This window comes from Atractosteus spatula, chromosome 10, assembly GCF_055471065.1.
Source record: "Atractosteus spatula isolate fAtrSpa1 chromosome 10, fAtrSpa1.hap1, whole genome shotgun sequence".
Taxonomy (NCBI): Eukaryota; Metazoa; Chordata; class Actinopteri; order Semionotiformes; family Lepisosteidae; genus Atractosteus; species Atractosteus spatula.
In genome coordinates this window covers 15,877,371-15,890,423 of record NC_142715.1, presented here as the reverse complement: position 1 = coordinate 15,890,423, position 13,053 = coordinate 15,877,371, and positions in this window count along the sequence as shown.

Sequence of the window (13,053 nt, the reverse complement as noted above, 5' to 3'; positions counted from 1 at the left end):
TAAACTGAGGTGAGGAGAAATGACTTATAGAGGGGAATTTTCTCCCATAAAAACAGTGTAAACATTGTTGAGTGTGTTTCTCTTGTAGCTACCACGTACAGGACAGAGGGTCCTGATATAAATTCAGGTTCAGAATAATGCACCTCACAGAAAAAGAGGAACCAGTATCCATAAGAAATAATATAATTAGCTGTACTTTTGTTTAGCTGGATGCTGGGTGCTTTTCTGTTTCGAATGAAGACCACAGGTAATATATAATTAGGTTGAGATTCATTCCCAACATACAGCCCAGACAAGGGTATATATATGTACCTATAGCTCACAAAAAAAACAGTACATAGATATAGGGACACCAACTCCTTTTGATCACACCTCGATCCACTGACCAGTGTTAAGAATTCAAATGTTTGACACTGGGGCATAACAATTCATAATCTACGTCAATAGCACTGCCTACAAGAAGAAGAATTTTGAATGTCAAATTCTGATCTTCACAGTTTTTTTTCATTTCTAGAAACAAATAATCCATGAAGCACCTACGTTTCTGGCTTTTGGTGCCTTGCCTGGAGAATTTTGATGTCAGTGTGAAACGAGAGTGATTCCTACCACTTCTAGAACATGTATAAGATGACAGTCCTGAGGGGTGTTTCCCCATTTGGCGGGGACTACAGCTCCCACAGTGCTTTGCACCCACACTGTTCATATTGAGGGCACAGTTCTGTTTCAAATGCACTATCCGACAGAGCTGCAGATGCACATCGTTCGGCCTTTGGAGAGGGTTCAGGCCAGGCACAAGCTAAACTCCACATGCTTCCCAGCTGCATTCTGGAAAAAACTCTCGGATACCAGATTTTACTCACCTCCCACATTGACTGTCACAGTGCTGATAGTGTTTCCTTGAAGGTCCCTCACTGTGTAGCTGCCCTGATCAGCTGGAGTGAGGGAGCACAGTGTAAGAGAGCTGTTCTGCACTGACACTCTGTCTCTATACTGGGGGACACAGCTGGCTGTGCTGTTCTGGACAGAACACACTGAGGTCGAGTCTCCAGCTCCTGCAGGATCAAACAGCACCTCCACTGGCTCTCCTGTGAGCAGAGGGACAGACAGAGAGGCTCCAGGCTGCAGGGTGACAGTGACTCTGTGAGCTGAAAGACAATCAGGACAGAGGATGATTCACCCAGCTGTGTCTTGAGAGAAGCCAGGGTATCGGCTTCAAAAACAGGGCTGGGCAGCTTGTACCCCACCCCCACCCCCCTCTGTGTACAGAAGAGCCTCCTGTCCTGACTGGAGGAGCTCACCCAGCTGTGTCTGGAGAGAAGCCAGGGTATCTGCCTCAACAACAGGGCTGGGCAGCTTGTTCCACACCCCCACCCCCCTCTGTGTACAGTAGAGCCTCCTGTCCTGACTGGAGGAGCTCATCCAGCTGTGTCTGGAGAGAAGCCAGGGTATTGGCTTCAACAACATGGCTGGGCAGCTTTTTCCTCTCTCCCACCCCTATCTGTGTAGAGCCTCCTGCTCTTGATTTTAAATATTAGTGTTCATTTGTCTTTGTTCCAGCTTGTATGTATAGTGGTACCTTCAGTATGTCAGTGTGGGACCACTAGTTAAATGTACTTCCACGTAGTTTCCACAACAAATTAAAGTTACTAGAATTGATACCTATAAGCAAAAACCCCAGCAGTGGACAAGACAGGAAGTTTAAAAAGGAGGATAAACATACATTCATTCCAGCTGACAATACATTCTCCGTTTTAGAAAATCAGACTTCACACAAAAAACGTTGCCTCAGTCTTGTTCTGCACTGTTGGTCAACAATAATTGCTGCTACGTGATGCTTGTGGTGACCGTTCTAATTAGGGCTGGGCGATATGGCCAAAAACATTATCACGCTAAAAATTGTCATATCAGTCGATATCGATAATTATCATAATAAAAATCAAATCATTATTTCTTTCAAGTTTAAAAGCAGATTTTTTCTCCTGAGTGAAAGTTGAAGAAACCAGACAGTTAATTGGTAATTTAAACAACTCTTTATTTTAAGAACACAACCAACACTTGCCAAACAGCAGAAACATTCAACAAATCTGAGGTAGAAAGTATTCAAGTCTTTTTTATGTCAAAATATGCATGAGTAAAATTTACAAAATAAATATAAATAAATAGAAAAATTAAAAACTGCAGTGTGATAAAACACACATAGAAGATGGCTCTGACAGACTGCAAAGTTTAAAGTGCTCTGTTTTATGTCTGATCGTAAAAAGCCAAAATATCTCCAAATTACCGAAGTTGAATGACCTTTTCTGTTGACGATGTCATCATCCTTCGAGCTGGTCGTTGGCAGCACTACATTTGCTTCAGTGTCACTCATTTCTCCACTCTAACTACAATCCTGTCAGCCACCACCGTGTGGGTAAACAACACCACGTTAGCTGCCCGGTCTGCAACACGCACACACACTCGCGCAGTATTTTGTGTGCATGCGCATGTCATGCGAAAAGCATAAACATATATATCGAACATTTATCGAAGTTTTGTTAAAATTATATCACGATAATTATCTTTATCGAATTATCGCCCAGCACTTGTTCTAATCCTCAATAAAACTTTCAAACAAGATATCGATCCTAGAGAGAATATTGCATCATACTGTAAGTGAAGATTGTAGCAGACAAGAAGAAACTGCTCTGTTCATATCCCGGATGGAGTTTCTGGTGATCAGCTGATCAAACCAGGGACATGCTGGGATACAAACAATTTCAGTCTTTGTCTGCTCAGACAGGACAGTGGCTGTTGTGAGGAGAGGACTCTGGAATAAAGTATTATAATCGGTGATTATAATCTTCTTTGGGACCAGAAGAATTTTTGCCTAAACAACACTGATATTTCCAAAATGATTTACTTATGGACAACAAAAGGAGACCCATACATACCTAGAACAGCCAGGTCCACCCTCTGAAGTGCTCCTTATCGGCTATGAGGTGTAGCGGCGAGGCTTAATAATAAGGCAGAATTCTGAGCCTTCCCAAATGAGGCCCCATTTCTCTGTTCATCTCTGTGGTGCAGCCACAGAGAAACTATTCATGCAAGATGTTTTCTTTTGATAAGGACAGCTCCCAAAGGGGGATGCACTTAGCTAAGCCTGGCTATCATGATCAATGGTCATCCATTGGCGCCTATCTGTCTAGGGAGTGCCAGTTGGACATCTGGACTGCATTACTAAGTGTCAGGAGTAAGTGACTCATATCTCACCTTGATCAACCAATCAGGGACTGGTAGGGCCGAGTAACCCACGTGGGACTCTGATGCCCATGGAACTTTCAGCCAATCGACGAGCTGAAGTTCCTCCAGGTAAAAACAGGCAACACAGAGAGCCTGGGAGATTCAGATTCAGTAAGATTCAGTAAGATTCATGAGAATTCAGTGGACTGTTCTAAAGGGAATTCAAAGGAGAATTCCAGGGCAGGACAGCCCAGGAGCAGAAGGCTCCCAAGGGCAGGACATTCTCGCAGCGCGCCTCCTGACCATCCTGAGACTCAGCCCGGACAACCACGGAACGGCCAGTGTGTCCGAGTGCCAGAACTTTCCTTTGTTCTAAGAGTCTAGAGCGGAGGTTGCCAGAGAATAACCAGAGGATCCACCCGAGGTTAGCACCAGCAGCAGGCCTCGTGAACAGGTCGGAACTGTGGACAGCTGAATCACTATTCAGAACTAGCGCTTCATCAGGAATGAACCGGTCCTCTTCCTGACTTGCTGGGACCCACAGTCATCTTTTCTCCTGTGCACAAACTGTGCTAGTTAAAGCCAACACTAACTAGCCGGTCAGTGAGCATCAGCAGCGCACCGTCGCAAGCCGCACAGCACAGCCTGGCACGGAGCCAGAGAGCGCGGATTGGACAGCAACTAGCCTGCAGCTGATTGTTTGTGCCCGCAGGAGTTATGAATCCTGGATGAGTATTCAACTTCAATGCATTACAGCTCGAGAATTCAATTGTTATCCCAACCAGATGATATCAATTTAATTCCTAAGAGTTATGTACTTGTTTTGAGTATCTAATGTAGAAGTTATAACCAAGTTCATTTATGAAACGGTCTTAATGAATGATATACTGAACGTATGTCCTCTTGATGTGTAACACTTCGTAACTGATTGAATATATACCTTTTGTATTCTGATAACCCTCTCGATAAGATCTGTTAGGTTTATATGCATATTTTATGTATTAATAAATGTATCCTCGTGTATTAGTACCTGTGTGTGTGCGTTGTTTGAGTTATGTCGCATGATTGGATTCTAAAGCCATCAAAAGAATCAACTTTGTGATTTACTGCTACAATTAATAATTGTCTCAGTAAATGCCCAAACCCTAAAGAACTGGTGCCTTCAGAGAGCCACTACATTTAATTTTGCTATGGCAACGTTACATATTTGGCGTCCCTGAACCGGTTTTCTCTTACAGAGGTAACACATGTAGATCTGGCCATCAGAGAAGTTGGTGTGGTGGACGGTCAGAGAGAAATCCCCCTGGCTGATCTTCTCTCGGGACATCTCGGTTTTGTTCTGGAACCTGTTGTCAGGATAGCCCTTCCCACCCACGAACACGTAGACAAGGTAATCCAAGGTTTTTCAGAAAACGTGGAGTGCGTCTTCAGGGATCCCAAGGATGTAGGGTTCTCCATCGCAGAGCAGAGTGACCGAATCCACGAATTTTGCCGTCACCGGGACATGTCCCGAGGAGACTGGGCGACGGGGGAAAAAAAAGCAAGGACGTGTGAGGGAATTTTGGAATAAATTCAATCCCTCCGTCTTCTGATCACTATTTCCAATTCAGAGTTGCGGGGGATAGCAGAGCCCATCCCAGCATGCAACAGGGTACAGACCACATGGGACGCCAGGCACACGCTGGGGCAGACACACACTGCTGGGACACACACTCACACCCAGAAGCCAATTCCACCCACCAGCATGCATCTGGGCTTGTCAGAGGAAACCGGGACACCACTAACCACTGCACCCAGTATATCCAACAGTACATCCAATCTGGAGCTGGTGGGCTCACGGACACTTGCACTGTCCCATCAACCAACAGAAACGGGATGAGGCTCATCTAAATAAGGGGTCTCCAAACCTGGCCCTGAAGAACCTCAATCCAGTTCGAGATGTAGTCTGGGACCCCAGTCCAGTCAGTCCAGGGGTCTGTGACCTCTGGTCCGGTTAGTCCAGGGCTCCCCAAAAGCTGCCTCACCTGATGATAGAATCGGCAACAGAATCCATGTGGTTGACCTGTAATAACAATAACAATAATTCCTTAAATTTAAAAGTGGACATTCCATTCAAAGAGCTTTATAGGTCATGCGGATCCCCTCCACCCCCACCAGTGTGCAGCCCCACCTGGATGATGCTCCAGTCTGCTCAGAACAAACCTGCTCTCAGTGGGGAGGAGAGCAGAGTGATGAAGCCAGTTCAGAGATGGGGGTTATTAGGAGGCCATGATTGGTACTCTTTTCCAGGAACGCCCTGGGATTTTTAATAACCACAGAGAGTCAGGACCTCGGTTTTACAATACGTCTCATCCTTTTTACAGTCCATTGTCCCCCGTCACTTTACTGGGGCATCAGGACCCACACAGAACTCAGGGTGAGCGCCCCCTGCTGGCCCCACTAACCGCTCTCCCAGCAGCAGCCTCAGCTTTTCCCAGGAGTCTCCCCTCCAGGTATTGGCCAGGAGTTACTGTCATGTGTTACCATTCCTCTCTGCCTCTGAACTGAACAAAATATTAAATAATATTATTTGATAACAAAAATGACAAAACACCCAGATTAGAAACCACTTTGACAGTACCTTTCTGCTCTCTTTTCTCCTTTCCAGCTCTTCAATCACTTCCACTGAAACCCCTGGACACTGTCACACTGTCATCACAAAATATCAACCAGAAACAGAAACAACAGTTAGCTACTACCACACAGCTGGATGAGCTCCTCCAGTCAGGACAGGAGGCTCTACTGTACACAGAGAGGGGTGGGAGGAGGGAACAAGCTGCCCAGCCATGTTGTTGAAGCTGATACCCTGGCTTCTCTCCAGACACAGCTAGGTGAAGGTTCAGTCACCTACTAATTACCAAACCAGCTAGAGGGCTGAGAGGCCTCCTCTGTGTCTTATGTTAATAAGGAAACGCATGATTGTGATCAGCACCAGCAGCAGTAATCGTATCTGTGGAGAACACAAGCCCTGGGTTCGGTCGGGTCCCCACCTTCCTCTTCCTCCTCCTTCATCCGGGCTGGGGACCTGCAGTGCAGAGAGCCAGAGTTCTGCACAGGTCACCATCGTCATCATCACCACCCTCTTCATCATCATGCACGCGGGCGTTTATCTGCACGGAAAGATCAAATCATCCCTGTGCCGACACAAACTGGTGACAGATACTGGAGTCCTGGTTCCCAAGGGGACGAGCAGTCTCCCCAACTCAGATCTCTTTTGTGTCCCAGATGGGAATTCTTCACAGTGGAACCGCACCACTCACATGTATCACCCAACAGTGCCCCCATCTGCTAACAGCTTGTAACACACACTTGCCAACTTCTTCCTGGTCTTGAGTAATCAGCAATCAGATAATGGGATATCTGACAAGTAACCGGAACTGGAACTTGAACTTTATTGCCATATGTGACCGTTACATGTACTGGTACAATGGAATTCTTACTGACAGAAAGTCTCTCGATTTTTAAAACAAGTGTAATAACACAAAGTGCAGACAGTGCATCAAGACAATATACAAACAAACAGTAGACAATGTACAAGTAAACAATGCAGACATGTAAACAGTGACTGGAGATGTGCAATAAATAAGAAATCATAATGAGGTAGATGGTGTAGGTGTGGTCCAAGGGCCATGGCTAAATCTGTTTGCCAATCGCACTGCTTGTGGATAGAAGCTATTGAGGAATTTGGTGGTCAGTGTCAGTATGCTCTTGTGTCTCTTGCCTGAGGGCAGTGGGGTGAAGAGCTCATGCCCGGGGTGGTTACTGTCCTCTGTGATGACCAGAATGGTCCTCATAGAGCTGATTAATCTCTGTGAGACCACAGCCGATGATCTTCTGATCAATTAGGGAATAAGTCGGCTTTCTCTTGTAGGAGCAGATTCAAAATACAGAGTCGTTCGAAGAGAAATCAGAGCTTTATTTCTGTAGCGTTAAGATTGCTGGAGCAGAAGTCTATAGTTTAAAGAAGCATTTAAGAATTAACAAGCAGGACTCTCAAACCCTTGGATTGAACACTACTAAAACCATTACAAAGCTGTGAAAACGATTGTGAATTCATAGTCCTTCAGTTCAGAGCTGGGCCTGCTTACTGCATCAGAGCCGTGCTGGAGAAAAAATGGGCACACAACTTTAGGGCATTAGTTATTTGCTTGCATAGGAAGCTGGTGTCAGGGCTAGATTTCTCTCACACCATCTTGTGCTACAATATGAACTATGACTCTCCACGGTACAAACTGGACACAGCACAACAGACATGAAAGGCGATCTGGTATCTCTTACCGTTTTGCCCAGACATCGCTGCAGCTGTGCTGTTTCATCATTATTTGGCTTGGCTCCAAAGGGTATGTCCGTATGCTGTTCATTACAGCGGTCGACATGGAGGCCTGTTTTGAATACAGATGAGCTGTAATAATTTAGTAGGCGACCTTTGTTTTGGTTAGTTAATCAAGCGAGTCGTTCAGTCATTTCCGTGCTGGATTTCAAAGAAAAATGAGACCCCCACAGTGTCCAGTGTGCACCCTGAGCACAAACACGATACTCGAATTCTCCGATCCCCGCACCGGGGTAAAGTTAGCTTGAAGTTCGAAAACCATTTTGGCACGCCTGTAGCGCTTACACGAAACCTCTTAGAGTTGCGAAAATACATCCTTTGTGTATAAAATACATTGTGAATGCTTTCTCAGCCTTTATTTTTTTGTTTTTATGACATTTTTTTGACCAAGCACGAATGTTCTTTTGTCCACATCTCCGCAATGGAAGCACAGAACTCCTTCAAACCAAATGCATTTTAAAGACCACGACTTGTGGATATTTCCACAACCTCTACATCAAGCTATCAGTGAGCTAATTATCTTTTTTTAAACCTCCGGTTTCTCATCGATGTGTAATTACGCACTAACTGGAACCCGGGGGACCGCTGTGTACACAAGTTCACAACGCAAGAAATACTGTTCAATACGGCTTCGTGCGAAAAACCCATATATGACCATAGGCAACAGAAAAGCGCAGTCTCCAATTACTCTGTAAGCACGGGAATAAAGCTTTGTTTGATTTCTGAAACCCTTCCTTTACGCCCTGTTTTCATTCAGGTAAGGGTCAACTATATTGACAATACTACTGACAGCAGGAAGATTAAAATATTCTTTACTCAGCAGCTTATTAAAAACATCTCTCCCCCTACCAAACGTGCACGCGTCAATCAGTCCTCTACTTGAACCCTCATCTGTCCCCCGGTCATTGCTCATGACTGAGATTCTCTCCCGGAGCTTACCTACTAACTACGCCTTTGCCTTACTACGACTTCTCCCCTGGACCTCGACCCCGCTTTTCCGACTACCGCTTTAGCAACTCGATTTTGTACCTTCGCCTGTTTTACGCCTTCCCGGACTCCGACCCCTGCCTGTTTACTCCGACTACGCCTGCGTCTCGCGCCAACCCTACCAAGGGCACCGCATTGGATCCCTATCCTCAGCAGTCAGCCCCTGTGTGACAGGTTCTGAGTGTCTTGGTTACATCCGTTTGTGTGTATAGATGAAAAAGCTATTGAAGAGCACCCCCACACCCCCCACCCATCTCGGTGGAAGTTGCCATGTTCAAAAAATCCTAAAAAGAGAATTAATGTTTCACACAACAAAGCATGACTATGAAAGGTCAGGAGGCCTGCCTAGTGAGCACAACACTTGATTACAGTCAAAAAATCATTAAAAAATAAAGAAATGTTCCACAACTCAAAGCAAGGTTGTATAAGGTTAGGGGAGCTGTCTGGTGTAAAACACCTGGTTGCAGCACTGTGGCTGTTGTGCTTGAAGAGCTATTGACTTGTAAATAGCACCCCCCAATCCCCATGTACCGCCTGTCTAATGGTGGTACATTGAAAAAATCATAAAAAAAATAAAGAAAGGGGCCACAGCCACAGCAAGGTTGGATGAGGTTCGGGGGCCTGTCTGGTGTGTAAAACACTTGGGTACAGCAGTGTGGCTGTTGTATTTGAAATGCTATTGAGCCATGAAGACGACCCACCTGTCCCAGTGTATTACCTGTAGTGTTATCTTCAGAAAATCATAAAAAAATAAAGAAAGGGGCCACAGCCACAGCAAGGTTATATAAAGTTAGGGGGCCTGTCTGGTGTGTAAAACACTTGGTTTCAGCAGTGTGGCTGCTGTATTAGAAATGCTATTGAGCCATGAAGAAGACCCACCTATCCCAGTGTGTTACCTGTAGTGTTATCTTCAGAAAATCATTACAAAATAAAGAAAGGGGCCACAGCCACAGCGAGGTTGGATGAGGTTCGGGGGCCTGTCTGGTGTGTAAAACACTTGGGTACAGCAGTGTGGCTGCTGTATTTGAAATGCTATTGAGCCATGAAGTCAACCCACCTATCCCAGTGTATTAGCTGTAGTGTTATCTTCAAAAAATCATAAAAAAATAAAGGTTCCACAACCCAAAACAAAGCTGGGAAAAGTCAGAGGACCTCCTTAGTGTGCAAAACACTAACCTGCAGCATTGTGGGTGCTGTGGTTTAAATGCTATTGGTTTGTGAACAGAATACCCCCATCCCAGTGCATTGTGCCACATTAAATAAAAGCACGAGAAAAAGAGATTCAGAACACAAAGCTGTGTCAGTGTTGTGTGTAAAAAGTCGGTTTGAACATCATGGGAGCTGTTTTTAATAAGCTGCTGAGTAAAGAATATTTTAATCTTCCTGCTGTCAGTAGTATTGTCAATATAGTTGACCCTTACCTGAATGAAAACAGGACGTAAAGGAAGGGTTTCAGAATTCAGACAAAGCTTTATTCCCGTGCTTACAGTCTGGGTAATTGGAGACTGCGCTGTTCTGCTTCCTATGGTCATATACGGGTTTTTCGCACGAAGCCGTATTGAACAGTATTTCTCGCGTTGTGAACGTGTGCACAGAGCGGTCCCCCGGGTTCCAGTTCGTGCGTCATTACGCATCGATGAAAAACCGGAGGTTTAAAAAAAGATAATTAGCTCACTGATAGTTTGATGTAAAGGCTGTGGAAATATCCACATGTCGTGGTCTTTAAAATGCATTTGGTTTGAAGGCGTTCTGTGCTTCCATTGCGGAGATATGGACAAAAGAATATTCGTGCTTGGTCAAAAAAATGTCATAAAAACGAAAAAGTAAAGGCTGAGAAAGCATTCACAATGTATTTTATACACAAAGCAAGTGTTTTTGTCACTCTAAGAGATTTCGTGAAAGCGCTACAGGCGTGCCAAAATCGTTTTAGAACTTCAAGCTAACTTTACCCCGGTGAATCCGCCTCTTGTCCTTCAGCTCTGCAGAAACACTGCGATCGGGGATCTATGCAACATTTTTTTTCACGCAGATACCAGGTGAAGCTGAGAATGCACTGCGCCCATACTGCAGAGGGGCGTGACGTGATTTATTTTAATGACACTGTAACACACCGAGCCCCGTTAAATGCACAGCTCGACCACATTCAAAGCTCGTAACATGTCTACCTTTCCGTCGCATTATCCCAGAAATGACCGCGAACAGACCAGACCCTCTGTTTGCCTAAAAAAAAGGGGGGGATTGAACGTGTTTGAACACGTTGAAAACGATATAAGCAAGTCGAAGAGGGGAAAGTTGGTCTCCGCTCTAAAAACAGTTCAAGAACCACGTCCTTTACAGAGCGAGGGCAAACGTGCACAAGTAAGAGAATAGAGGATCTAAAGAGAAACACGCATCCAAACGGCTACATCATTTATCACCTGTAATGGAAAGTTACTGAGAAAAGGTGTTTTATCCTAAAAATGTTGTTTACGGACAGAGCTGTGCTGCAGAAGCAGCTGGATACTTAGAACAAAGTGTGATAGTACCCAACTCGTCAAGGGCACGGGATGTTTTAATAATGTTTATCTCTGCTGCTTGAAGAATGGAGTATGAGAAACTATTTTATTAACTGCTCTTCTTTGTTTAAAGCAAAAACATATAAGGAATGGAAAATTACTGCTTTGCCTGTCCGTGAAGTGTTGCATCAGCTTAAAAAAGATATAAAACAAGGGCTCTCCCTGCTTGCTTTTGAATCAGCCTTTACTTCTCTGCACATACAGGTGATGGCTTTTTCCCATATTGCAATATGAATAAAGACCTTAATGGGTGAATGAGAATACTTCTCCTGGCTCTTCTTCGATAAAATTCCACGACACAACTTACCGATTAAAAAAAAAACCCTTAAATGAAACGACATCTGCAGCAACTCCCGTTTTTTTTATCAGCAGATTCAAAACAACCAACGAGTCTGGCCAAGAGGAGCGTCAGCAAAGGGAGATGATATTCACTGCGCCCTCCTAGTCGGGAGATGTGGGTACTACTACTAGTAGTCTCCACGGGCGAAACTTTGTGTTTTCTTTCTTCTCTTTTCAGCAGGGAATAAACCTATTACTTGTTCCTTTGCAGCCTACGCATGCTGACGCAGCTACCCCACCTGAACTAATAATAATAGTTACAAGTAATAGGTTTATTCTGTGCTGAAAGGAGAAGAAAGGAAACGCAACGTTTCGGCCGTGGAGCCTTTTTCGGTTGTGCAAAGTGTATCTGTTGGTAAAGTCGATGTGACTTTGTGTGGGCCAATATTATTGCAGAGCTAATATAAGGTATTAATATAGAAGTATAGTCACAAATTAACCATTGCGTTTTCTCTCCTTTTTTAAAAAAAGCAATGTTTTTCTCTTCTCGGTGGCGTTAATAAGCTTCCTAAAGAAAGAAAATTTGAAAAAATAAAAAAGCAACAGCTAAGACCCGCCCCGAGTCTCTGATCGGTCGGAATTCGCTGAATGACAGCTGTTTCCACCCACGAGATCAGCTGGTTGGGTAAGGTCGGCTTGAAAAGAGAATGGGACGGTTGGCAGCCATTTTTAAATCTCTTGATTTCCCTAGCATTTGTGAATTAATTTTGCTTTGGAAATCCGTTTTTTTTTCCATGACAGGGGGAAAATGGCTTGTATGTATTTGTGTGCATCTGTGCCTTTGCGGTTTGTATTGTAGCGTTTGCAGGTTCTTTCCAGAACAAGGACGAGTGGAGACGCAATTAACAAACAAGCATTAGCTTTATTCGTTTTCAGCCACACAAAACCAAACACAGGATCTACACACACATGAGGAGACTGACGGAACACGTACACCTATTTAGGGTGGTAATTACCTAACAACACACTACACTTTTACAGGACTACACAGGGCACTAGAATTCATAGGACATTATTTACACAGGTAGGGTCAGCCGCTGACCCTCAGACTCTCCCCGGCTACCACTCCCAGCATGCCCAGCGGCACTACGAGCGCCTAGGGGCGCTTCCTCCTCACCACCAGGCGAGGGCGTTACACTGCCCCCACCTGAAGCGTCTGGCGTCTCGCCAACGTCGAACACCCCCCTCAGGCTGTACTCATGTTCGGCCAACTGCTGCGGAACCCTGCGTGAGCGGGCGCTGCGCCGCGGTGATGGCTGGCGACCCACGGACACCCCACTATCGGCCGGCTCCAGCCCCGGCTGCTCCTCTAGAGCCTCCCCACACGGCTCCTCCTCCCGGGCCCGGTAGGGGGCCAGGCGGTCTCGGTGCAGGACCACCACTCTCCCCCGTGTTCGCAACCGGACACGGTAGCAGACCTCGCCCACCACCCCGAGTACCTCAGCGGGCCCCTCCCACGATGGCGCCAGCTTAGGGCTGAGGCCTTTGCGGCGGCGTGGGTTGTACACCCAAACCGAGTCCCCGGGCTGGAAGGCAGGCCCCCTGCAGCGCAGGTCGTAGTACCGCTTCTGCCGGACCCCCGCC